At 49.6% G+C, this 10,134-nt stretch overlaps 1 protein-coding gene across 1 annotated transcript in view; it reads right to left on the reverse strand.

The window, feature by feature from the left end:
• The window catches only part of LOC121271816 (cytokine receptor common subunit beta-like), a 54,924-nt gene extending 50,199 nt beyond the window's left edge, over nt 1-4,725 (reverse strand). The window contains exon 1 of the mRNA XM_041178106.1: nt 4,314-4,725. The gene's annotated coding sequence lies outside the window, so the exon portion shown is untranslated. The remainder of the gene's footprint in view (nt 1-4,313) is intronic.
• Nucleotides 4,726-10,134: the final 5,409 nt, after the last annotated feature.

Consider the following 10,134-nt stretch of genomic DNA (forward strand, 5'->3'; position numbering starts at 1 on the left):
CACCTTCCAAAACCACGACCAGTACCATCTAGAAGGACAAGGGCAACAGACACATGGGAACACCACCACCTGGAAGTTCCCCTCCAAGTCACTCACCATCCAGACTTGGAACTAAATCACCATTCCTTCACTGTCGCTGGGTCAAAATCCTGGAACTCCCTCCCTAACAGCACTGTGGGTGTACCTACAGCACAGGCACTGCAGCGGTTCAAAATGGCAGCTCCCCACCACCTTCTCCAGGGCAATTAGAGTTGGGTATTAAATGCTGGCCCAGCCAGCGATGCCTACCTTCCATGAATGAATAAAGAAAAAGTGGTAATATCACTGGACTAGTAATCCAGAGTCCCAGGCCAATGCCCTGGGGACATGTGGTAAGTCAGAAGGGAAGCGCAGCAAGAGGGCAGGGTCTTGAGCAGCCTTTAGACCCTCTGTCTATGCAATTTTTAGGTGCAACCCATAGACCCATGTACAGGAGCCTTTACCAATATGGCAGGCAGTGTCTTTGTCTCTGGAGTGTCTGCAGGTCTGCCCGTACGCCGCATTGAGGTGTAAGCATCCTTGCTGCATGGCCAAAAAGAAGGCATCGTGCTAACAAGTCTCTAGATATCATGTCCATAATCAGAAGCATGTCCACAATAATTTGCCTTCAACATAGAAACACATGCGGCATCAAAAATATCGACATCAAGCCACATAAAGCGATATGGAGCAGGTAGCTGAAAACTTGGCTAAAGAGGTGGGCTTTGAGGAGCCTCTTAACAGAAGAGGTATAGCAGAGGGAGGTGGAGAGGTGGGTCACTGCACTATGCAATGATCCAGAGTATATTAGATAAAATAGCAAAAAGCACTTAGTATTTGGGACTCGCCCATTTCTAATTTTTCATCTCTACATGGCCGTTGCTACACTGCAGGAGCTGTGAGATGCTCTGAGCCATGTTAAGACATGTTACATGAAGCCAGGTTCTTTCCTTTACCTCTTTGAAAGAGTACACATATACACTTGAGTAAATCATGCAGGCGCCTATTATATTTTAGTTTCTCTTGTTGTACATGTAACTGAATTTAAATAATCTACCAGCATTAGCTGTTCATCACCCTCAGCATTTAAAAAAAAACTGGATTACACCTCTTCTCAGTTTGTTGTTGATGTGATAGTCCTTCAGCTGCTGGGTCACAGATACTACCAACCTCAGGAAGTTTCCATCAATGTCCTCCTACAGTAGTGACCCAGCGCTCCACATCCTTTACCACTCCTTGCTCTTCTTTCACCTTTAAGGGGGTCCCTAAATACTTCCTCTTTGACCATGCTTTTGGCCACCTGTTTGAACATTGCTCTCTGCAGCCGTTGTCAAATTGTGTCTGATTTGGCTCCTAGAGCAATTGGAATGTTTCCCTATGTTACACGTGCTACATAAATGAAGGCTGTCGTCAATGTGTAACCCTTCTGATTTAAGACATTAGGTCTATCAATACGATGTATGTGGCAGTGTCAGCTGTGGCTCAGAAGTTGCACTTTGACCTCTGAGTCAGAAGGTTGTGGGTTCAAGCCCCACTCCATGGGGCTCGAGTACCTAACCTAGGCTGTGCTACTCCAGTGCAGTATTGAGGGAGTGCTTCACTGACAGGAGGCGTTGCCTTTTGGATGTAGAAGATCCCGTAAAATAGCAAAGGGGATTCTCCCCTGTGTCCTGGCCGATAGTGATCCTCATCCAAGATCTTAAACAGATTGTCTAGTCGTTAAAACGTTACTGTCTGTGGGATCTTGCTGTGCACATTTCCTACTTTACCATAGTAACTACAACCTCAAAAGTGTTTAACTCAGTATAAATCACTTTGGTACATTCTGAGGCCATGAAGGATGCTATATAAATACAAATCTTTCTTTAACCAAAACCTCAAAATATAATTAAATCTAGCTGTGAGTTTAATGCAGTTGGCCTGGTCTGCCAAGCCTTATCTTCCTTTTGATCCTTTGATGGGGCTTGGTGAACTGAACGACTGCCAAGATCATCTCCTGAGTGCACCGCTTCTGGGAGTCACTGTTGCCGGAGGTGCAGCCGAGAAGAACAGGAAGCTTTTGGAGCTGAATGCCATGAGCCAACTGCATGACAGGAATGCTGAAGGGTTCCATTGGGTTATATGGCTCTCGCTATCATAGACCTCCCGAGCTGATTCTTCAACCTGTCCAGCCCAACAACCACACGAGTTGAAAACCTGTAACCTCAGCAGCTGTAGTTTATGAAAAAAATTGCGTTGGGATCTGATCCCTACATCCTCAGATGCTCAATGAACTCTGGATCAAAAACTCCTGAAGCTGTATCCTCAAAGCCTGACAGCTCTTTGACACTGTGAGGTCCCTCAGACAGCACACAGATAGGAATAACCAGAGATCACCCTAACAGCCAGCACTGATACGAATGATTAAACACCCAGGAATATTTCCTAAACTAGAAGACATCAGTGTGAGAAAGGCAGCAATTAACCAAATAGGGCATGATAGAGAAATGTGATGGTAAGAATGTGGAACTCCGCTATTAGTGTTCCCTCTGAACTACACTGGCGTGTAGCCACGCAGCATCTGGAATATACAGTGAAGATCAAAAGACAGTCAGCACAAAACCAACATTCCCTTTGAAATGGGATCATGTGGAACTGCTCAGCAGCTTTAAAGGGAATGAACAGTTCAACTAACAGGCAACAAAGACAAATTAGAGGGAACCTGCTCACTATGAAGTAGTGTAGGTGAGAGAAAACAAAGCCTTACATTAATATATTCACCTCAGGACATCCCCAAGTGCTTTACTGAAGTACTTTTGAAGTGTAGTCACTGTTGCTATGTAGGCAACATGGCAGCCAATTTGCACACAGCAAGCTCCCACAAATGGCAATTTGTTAATGGCTGGGTAATCTGTTCTTGTGATGTTGAACAAGGGATAAATATTGGCTAGGACACCGGGGAGAACTCCCCTGTTCTTCCTCTAAATAGTGCCACTGGATCTTTTACATCCACCCGAGAGGGCAGACAGGGTCTTGGTTTAAGATCCCATCCAAAAGACGGCACTCCTAACAGAGCAGCACTCCCTCAGTGTTGTACTGGAGTGTCAGCTTGGATCTCTGTGCTCGAGTTGCAGGGCAGGGCATCATCGCACAACCTCCTGATTCAGAGGCGAGAGCGTTATTGATTGGTCCACAGCTGACACTGTCCAAGCACTGAAGTGAAAGTAGAAGCTAGATAAACACATGGACCTGAATCTTCTGGTCAGTGAGTGGGGGTGGGCCCCGCTCGCCGACACGTAAAATGAGGCGCGGTGACATCAGCCGCCCGTGCCAACGTCACCAAGTGTCATTCTGACCCTCAGGTTGGCGGGCGCGCAGCGGAGTTGGGTGCCCCGCCCACTGAACCATCAAAGGCCTATTGAGGCTGTTAACTAACTAATTTAACTGGTTCTCAGGGCTGCCCGTCAGCCTTAAGGTTGGCAGGGGGTGGGACTGGCGAAAAGCCCAGGCGGCTGGCGCATTTCTCATGGAAGCTCATCCACGGGCGGGACAAGGTTTCATGAAGCGTTTATTCATTAAGTAAATGTTTTTATTAAAATTAATTGACATGCCCCAACTCATGTGACACTCTCACCCTACCAGCGCGTCCTTCTATTCCTCTCTCCCTCGAGGGGACAACTTTCTGCCCATCGGGCGGGTTGGACTGGAACGGGTCTGGGCAGACATGTCCGAATTTCTTTTCTATTTTTCTTTGAAGTTTTCGGGCAGCTCTGTGCCTCTGGGAGATATTAGTGCTCTTTCACATGGGCATGGGTGAAAGGGCGCAGGTCCCAACTCTTCCTCCTCCTCCTCCTCCCCGCTGCCCGTACAGGAAGCACTCAGTGTGTGTCACGCTGGGCGGGCCTTAATTGGTCCACTCACCTAAAATAGCGGCGGGGAAACCGGTCACCCACCCATGCCCAGCCTGCCCGACGGGGGAACAACTCTCCCCATGAGGCAGAAAGGTATAGAAGGTAGGTAGGGTGGTCGGGTGAAACAACGGAGCCTTGGGTGGAGCATAAACATCAGCTGAGCCGAATGGCTTGTACGTGTGCTGGAAGCTTTGTACTGGTTTGATAGTAGGGTTCATTCTCAACATACTGTTCGACGTTGATGTGTTAGGGTGAAAGCTACATGTGTGTTTTAAGGTGTTTCTAACCAATAAAAGACAGAGGAGCATAGAGGGTAAGGAGGACAGACACGAGAGAACACAACATGATTTTGTATCATGAAAGCCCCTCACTAGAAAGCTGAAGCAAGTATGTTTAAATGCTTACCTTCTCAGTTGCAGTCTGAAGCTCCCACTCCGATTAGTGTCCTGGCTGACGCTGATCAGATTGCCGAGGGTTTCCTCTTTGCTGCTGCCTATGCAGCCTCTGACTCTTTACGCTTCTGTTTGGAGGGACGTTTTCTCACAAGTCTTCAGGGCGTACAAGAGTAAATCTTAATATTGTTTAGGATTACCATTGTTAGGAGTTTGTCTTGGCCACGCATTAGTGTGAGAACATTTCTGAAAGTTTTGGCTTCTTAGGCGAGTTATAAAATTGTTCTGAAGCAGATTAATTAGAAACACATAGCGTCACTTACTGGAAGCAAACCGAGACAGGCTGAAGAATTATTTTTTGAGAAGTTGGGAAATTCCATGGATGGGGTTTGGCAGAAACTCAAGTGTTTCAGCAATGCCTGACCCAGTACTATTCCTTGAATGTGGGTGGAGAAAAGGGCAGCGTCATAGAGGAAGGGAACAAAAGGGTGTACACACAAGGAACAGAGACACCGACACACAGGGAGAGACAAAGAGTTGTAAAGAAACTGAACTAAAGATGCATGACCAGTCAGGGAATAGGCTCAGATGTGGCTGGAGGGTAAAACAGTCACAGAATTTCAGGGAAATTGAGGCTTAGAGAGAGAGAGACACAGGTCACAGAGGCAGGGAGAGAGAGAAACACAGAGGCAGATATACATGGACAAGCAGGGCACAAGATTAACTGTGAACAGAGGGACAAGGAGAAAAGAGATGGAGGGAATGCTGATATATGTATATATGTATATAGTTAATTGAAATGTAAAATTCTGTCGAGGATTGGCAGGTCAGCTGCTGAGAGACTGTTTCCCTGGTCGGAGAGTCGAGAAATATAGGGCTGACAGGCTCAGGATAAGGTGCACGATGTTTTAGTCGGCGTGCAGGGGGTGGGTCCAACACGCCAACATGTAAAACGACACGTAATGATGTCAGGCATGTGTCCTGATGTCATCGCGCAGTCCCACGATGTGTTCGGCAGGAGTACGCTGGAGTCGGCTGTGCTCCCAAAGAAATGTAAACAGCCCATTAAGGCCATTAACCAGGCAACTATTGTAATTGTTAACATAGCACATCCAACCTTATGGTGGGGGGTGTGGGTGGGGGGGTGGGGGTGGTGGTGGGGATGGGGGTGGCGGTGGGGGTGGGGGGTGGGGGTGGTGGTGGGGGGTGGGGGTGAGTTTGGGGGTGGGGGGTGGGGACGGCAGGCGAAAAGCCCAAGTTGCCTTCTCGTTTTTTTTAGGAAACCTCATCCATGAGCGAGATGAGGGTTCCTGAAACTTTTATTAAATAAATAAACAAAGATTCATAAATATAAACACATGTCCCATCTCACGTGGCACAGTCACCTGAGGGGACATGTTTCAATACATTTTTAAACCTTTTATTTCATAATTTTAACATCAATTAAATTTCCCTGAGGCAGCTCCGTGCCTCGGGGAGATTTTGGTGGTCTCACCGGCAAGAGTGAAAGAGCACTGGCCCTGACTCCTCCCCGTCATTTAGTACATTCACAGGAAAGATTTACGGAAACTGAAGAGAATTAAGGGATCTGAGGGAAATGCAGGAAGGTGCAGTGAGGGAAAGGCCATCCAGGATCTTATTGAATGGTGGAACAAGCTTGAGGGACTGGATGACTGAGTCCTGATCCTAATTAGTGACTTAGGAACAGGAGGAGGCCATTTGGCCCCTCGAGCCTGTTCGACCATTCAGTGAGGTCATGGCTGATCTGTGACCTAACTCCATAAACTCATCTTTGCCCCACATCTTCTAACACTGCTCGTTAACAAAACTATTTTAAAATTAACAATTGATCTACCTTTAATTGCTGGAGAGTTCTAACCTTCTACCACACTTCATATGTAGGAGCGTTTCCTAATGTCCCTGCTCAAAGTCCTGGCTCGAAATTTTGGACTGTGCCCCCTAGTCTGAGACTCCCCGGTAGAAGTATTCCGGCATTTTCCGGCCCTGACGCGGTGGAACTTGTCACAGGTGGGACTGCAAAATGCGACGAACCACCCAAAAGCCCCTTGAACTTTGGCGGCATCAGTAAATCTCACGGGCGGGCAGGATGGGCAGATGGGTAGATGGGAATGTGGAATTCGGAACACAAACAGATCAGCCATGGTCTGATTGAGGGCCAAGGCAGGCTCGAGGGGCCAAATGGCTCCTGTTTCATATGTTTGTATCGCTTCTCTCTATCTGCCCGATCTGATCCTCGTAATATCTTGAAAACTTTGACCAAATCACCGCCTAAGCACCTGAATTCCATGGAATATGACCTGAGTTTATGTCATCTCTCTTTGTAATTTAACCCTTGGAGTCTGGGTGTCCTCCTTTCTCATCTCTTAAGAAAGGCAATTGTCGAAATGGCGCCCTGGACGTACAGATGGAAAGAAACCGAGGTAACAGAAGACACTAAAGGCCGGGATTTTCCACCTCCCCCACACTGCAGGGATCATCCGCTCGTGCTGAATGCTCATGGCTCGCTCGCTGCATCCCCCACACCACCCCAACCCCCACCCCCACACCACACCGCCCCCCCAACCCCACCCCACACCAGCCCCCACCCCCACCCCAACCCCCACCCCCACCCCACACTCCCCCACCCCACCCCAACCCCCACCCCCACACCACACCAACCCCCAAACCCATCCCACACCAGCCCCCACCCCCACCCCAACCCCCACCCCAACCCCCACCCCCACCCCACACTCCCCCACCCCACCCCCACCCCACCCCACCCCAACCCCCACCCCCACACCACACCACCCCCCAACCCCACCCCCACACAAACCCGACCCCCACCCCCACCCCCACCCCACCCCAACCCCACCCCCACACCAACCACACCCCAACCCCACCCCCACACCACCCCCCACCCCCACCCCCACATCACACCACCCCCCAACCCCACCCCCACACCACCCCCCACCCCCACCCCACACCAACCACAATGCACACCCCCACACCACACCACCCCCCAACCCCACCCCCACACCAACCCCCACCCCCACCCCCACATCACACCACCCCCAAACCCCACCCCCACATCACCCCCCCAACCCCATCCCCACACCACCCCCCAACCCCACCCCCACACCAACCCCCACCCCCACCCCCACCCCACACCATCTCAACCCCCACCCCCACCCCACCCCCCACCCCCCACCCCCACCCCACCCCCACCCCACCACAACTTGTCGCGCCATGGCAAGGCTGGAAAATCCCAGCCCAGCCAGAGGCAGCCAATTCCCATGAACGAATGTTAAAAGGAATTCGCAGGAGAAGGATGCTGCAAAATGCCCTTGAAACTTGGAGATCCGGCAATAAGGGAAATCAGGGCAGCAGAGGTCAATGTGCTGCCTACTGAAACAAGCATTTAAAGGGAAACTTATTGGTAAATATTCCAATGACGCAAATAGCATTTGGTGGTTGTGACACAGGTTCTCAGTCCTTGCCAGGATGTATTAGCATAAAGGAAACTCTACACAGAGTTTTGTTTATAATGTATCAGCTGCTCCAAAGCCTCTCAGCAGACAGAATAGCAACACATTCCAAGTTGGACCACCAGTCTGGCCATAGAGTCGGTCTACAGCACAGGAAAAGGCCCTTCGGCCCATTGAATCTGCGCCGGTCAAACAAGTACCTAACTATTCTAATCCCATTTTCCAGTACTAGACCCATACCCTTGTATGTCATGGCATCGCAAGTGCACATCCAAATACTTCTTAAATGTTATGTGGGTTTCTGCCTCTACCACCCTTTCAGGCAGAGAGTTCCAGATTCCCACCACCCTCTGGGTGAAAACATCTTTCTTTACATCCCCTCTAAACCTCCTGCCCCTTACCTTAAATCGATGCCCCTTGGTTATTGATCCCTCCACCAAGGGGAAAAGTTCTTTCCTGTCCACCCTATCTATGCCCCTCTTAATTTTATACACCTCAATCATATCCCCCTTCCAGCTGTTCTACTCCAGGGAAAATAACCCCCAAATAAATTCAACTAACCACCATGTTGGGATTTGAACCCCGGACCCCACAGTATTGGCCTAGATCACTGGGTTACTAGTCTAGTGAGGTTACCACTACAATACCATCTCCCTGTGCCAGAAGGACAAAGGAGGAGGAATTGCCAAGGATGGTGGTGTCCTGGAGTTGACCCCGACCAATAGAGAGAGAAAAGGAAAGATGAAAAATTCTGGAAACGCTGGGGAACTCCGGCAGCACCTGTAGGGAGGGAAACTGAGTTAACAATTCAGGCCTAAAACAAAAGCAAAATACAGTGGATGTAGAGTTCTGAAATACAATCAGGAAACGCTGGAGGAACCCAGCTGCTCTTGCAGCACCTGCAGAGAGAGAAACCAGGGCAAACTTTTTGAGTCCAATTTAGCACCTCCGAAAGTGATCCAGATTGGACTTGAAACGCTAACTCCGCTTCTCTCTCCACTGAAGATGCGAGGTCCACTGAGCTTCACCAGCGCTTTCTGGCCAGGGTTTGATGCCTCACCAGCACCTGCCCGACCTGAACGGGTGTGAAATCGCGTGAGATGATATTGGGGGAGTGTCCCAATGTCTTTGTGCACTTGTGCGATATTTTGCTCGACAGGTGTGCAAAAGTCGGGAGAGCCCCCTCTGGCAATTAATCGCGTTAACGGCCCAATCGTCAGCGATTTTCCGTGGCCCGTCCAACCTTACGGCTGGCAGATGGGCCAATCGGCCAGGCGGGCTTCACACTTTGGATGAAGCCTCATCCTAGGGTGGGATGAAATCTCCCTTGCACCTTAAACTGGAAAGAAATATCCGGGTGGTGAAAGCAAAATACTGCGGATACTGGAAACCTGAAAACCTGCTGGAAAAACTCAGCAGACCCGACAGCGTCTGCGGAAAGAAAGACAGAATTAGCGTTTTGAGTCTGTGTTGGGATTGGAAGCTGTCCGTCTTCGGGGAGCTCAGCGGAAGTCCTCATCCCTCCCCCGCTGGCAGTGCTGAGCCTGTCTCAGGGCACGTTTCACGCCAGCTGCACATTAATTGGGGTGGGGGTGCCGATTGCAAGTGGAAGCGCATTTCGCATCTGCTTCTGGGCTCACCGATCGCGGGCCCCTCTTGAGGGTAGAACCAAGGCCTCCATTTTTAATGGACATTTCAGGTCGGTGACTTTTCTTTAGAACTGATGAAAAGCATTCTGCCCTTCTCTCCTCCTCGCCGCAATCCTGGTCTCTGCTGAGCTCAATTCGAGTAGTAGCTAAAGCATTTGTTTCCTGGGATCTGTGGGAAGGAAAAGGATCAGTCAAATCACATATTTGTTGGCTACGATCAAAGATTTAATGGTAAGATTTCTGGTAGCATGTATGGACGCCAGGTCCACCAAACTCTTTGGCCTCACAATGGCTTGGACTAGAAACCAGCAAGGTCCTGCCATACTGTATGAGGGTGTTCTTGATCTCAAGAATACAAGTATAGGAGCAGGAGTAGACCATAAGGCCCCATCGAGCCTGCTCTGCCACTCAATGCCAATTCAATTCAATCCCCCTTCTTGGAGGCTTCATTCTACATATTACAGACTAGCGTGCCATCCACGGAAATGGAATGCCCCACTGGCATGGGTTTGAGCTACTGACCTCCCACAAACTCTAATGTCAACTCCAGCAAATTTTGCCTAGGCCCAAAAGCAGAACTGGTTCCAGTTGCTAGCACTGTAAAGAACTTGCCTCAATCTGGCCCCAAGGCCTTACATTTACTCCGATGAAGTAATTTCCGCTTTTTGCAATGGGCAACAGGATAGATGTAGGAGGAATG

Source organism: Carcharodon carcharias, chromosome 31 (genome assembly GCF_017639515.1).
Source record: "Carcharodon carcharias isolate sCarCar2 chromosome 31, sCarCar2.pri, whole genome shotgun sequence".
In the NCBI taxonomy this organism is placed as follows: domain Eukaryota; kingdom Metazoa; phylum Chordata; class Chondrichthyes; order Lamniformes; family Lamnidae; genus Carcharodon; species Carcharodon carcharias.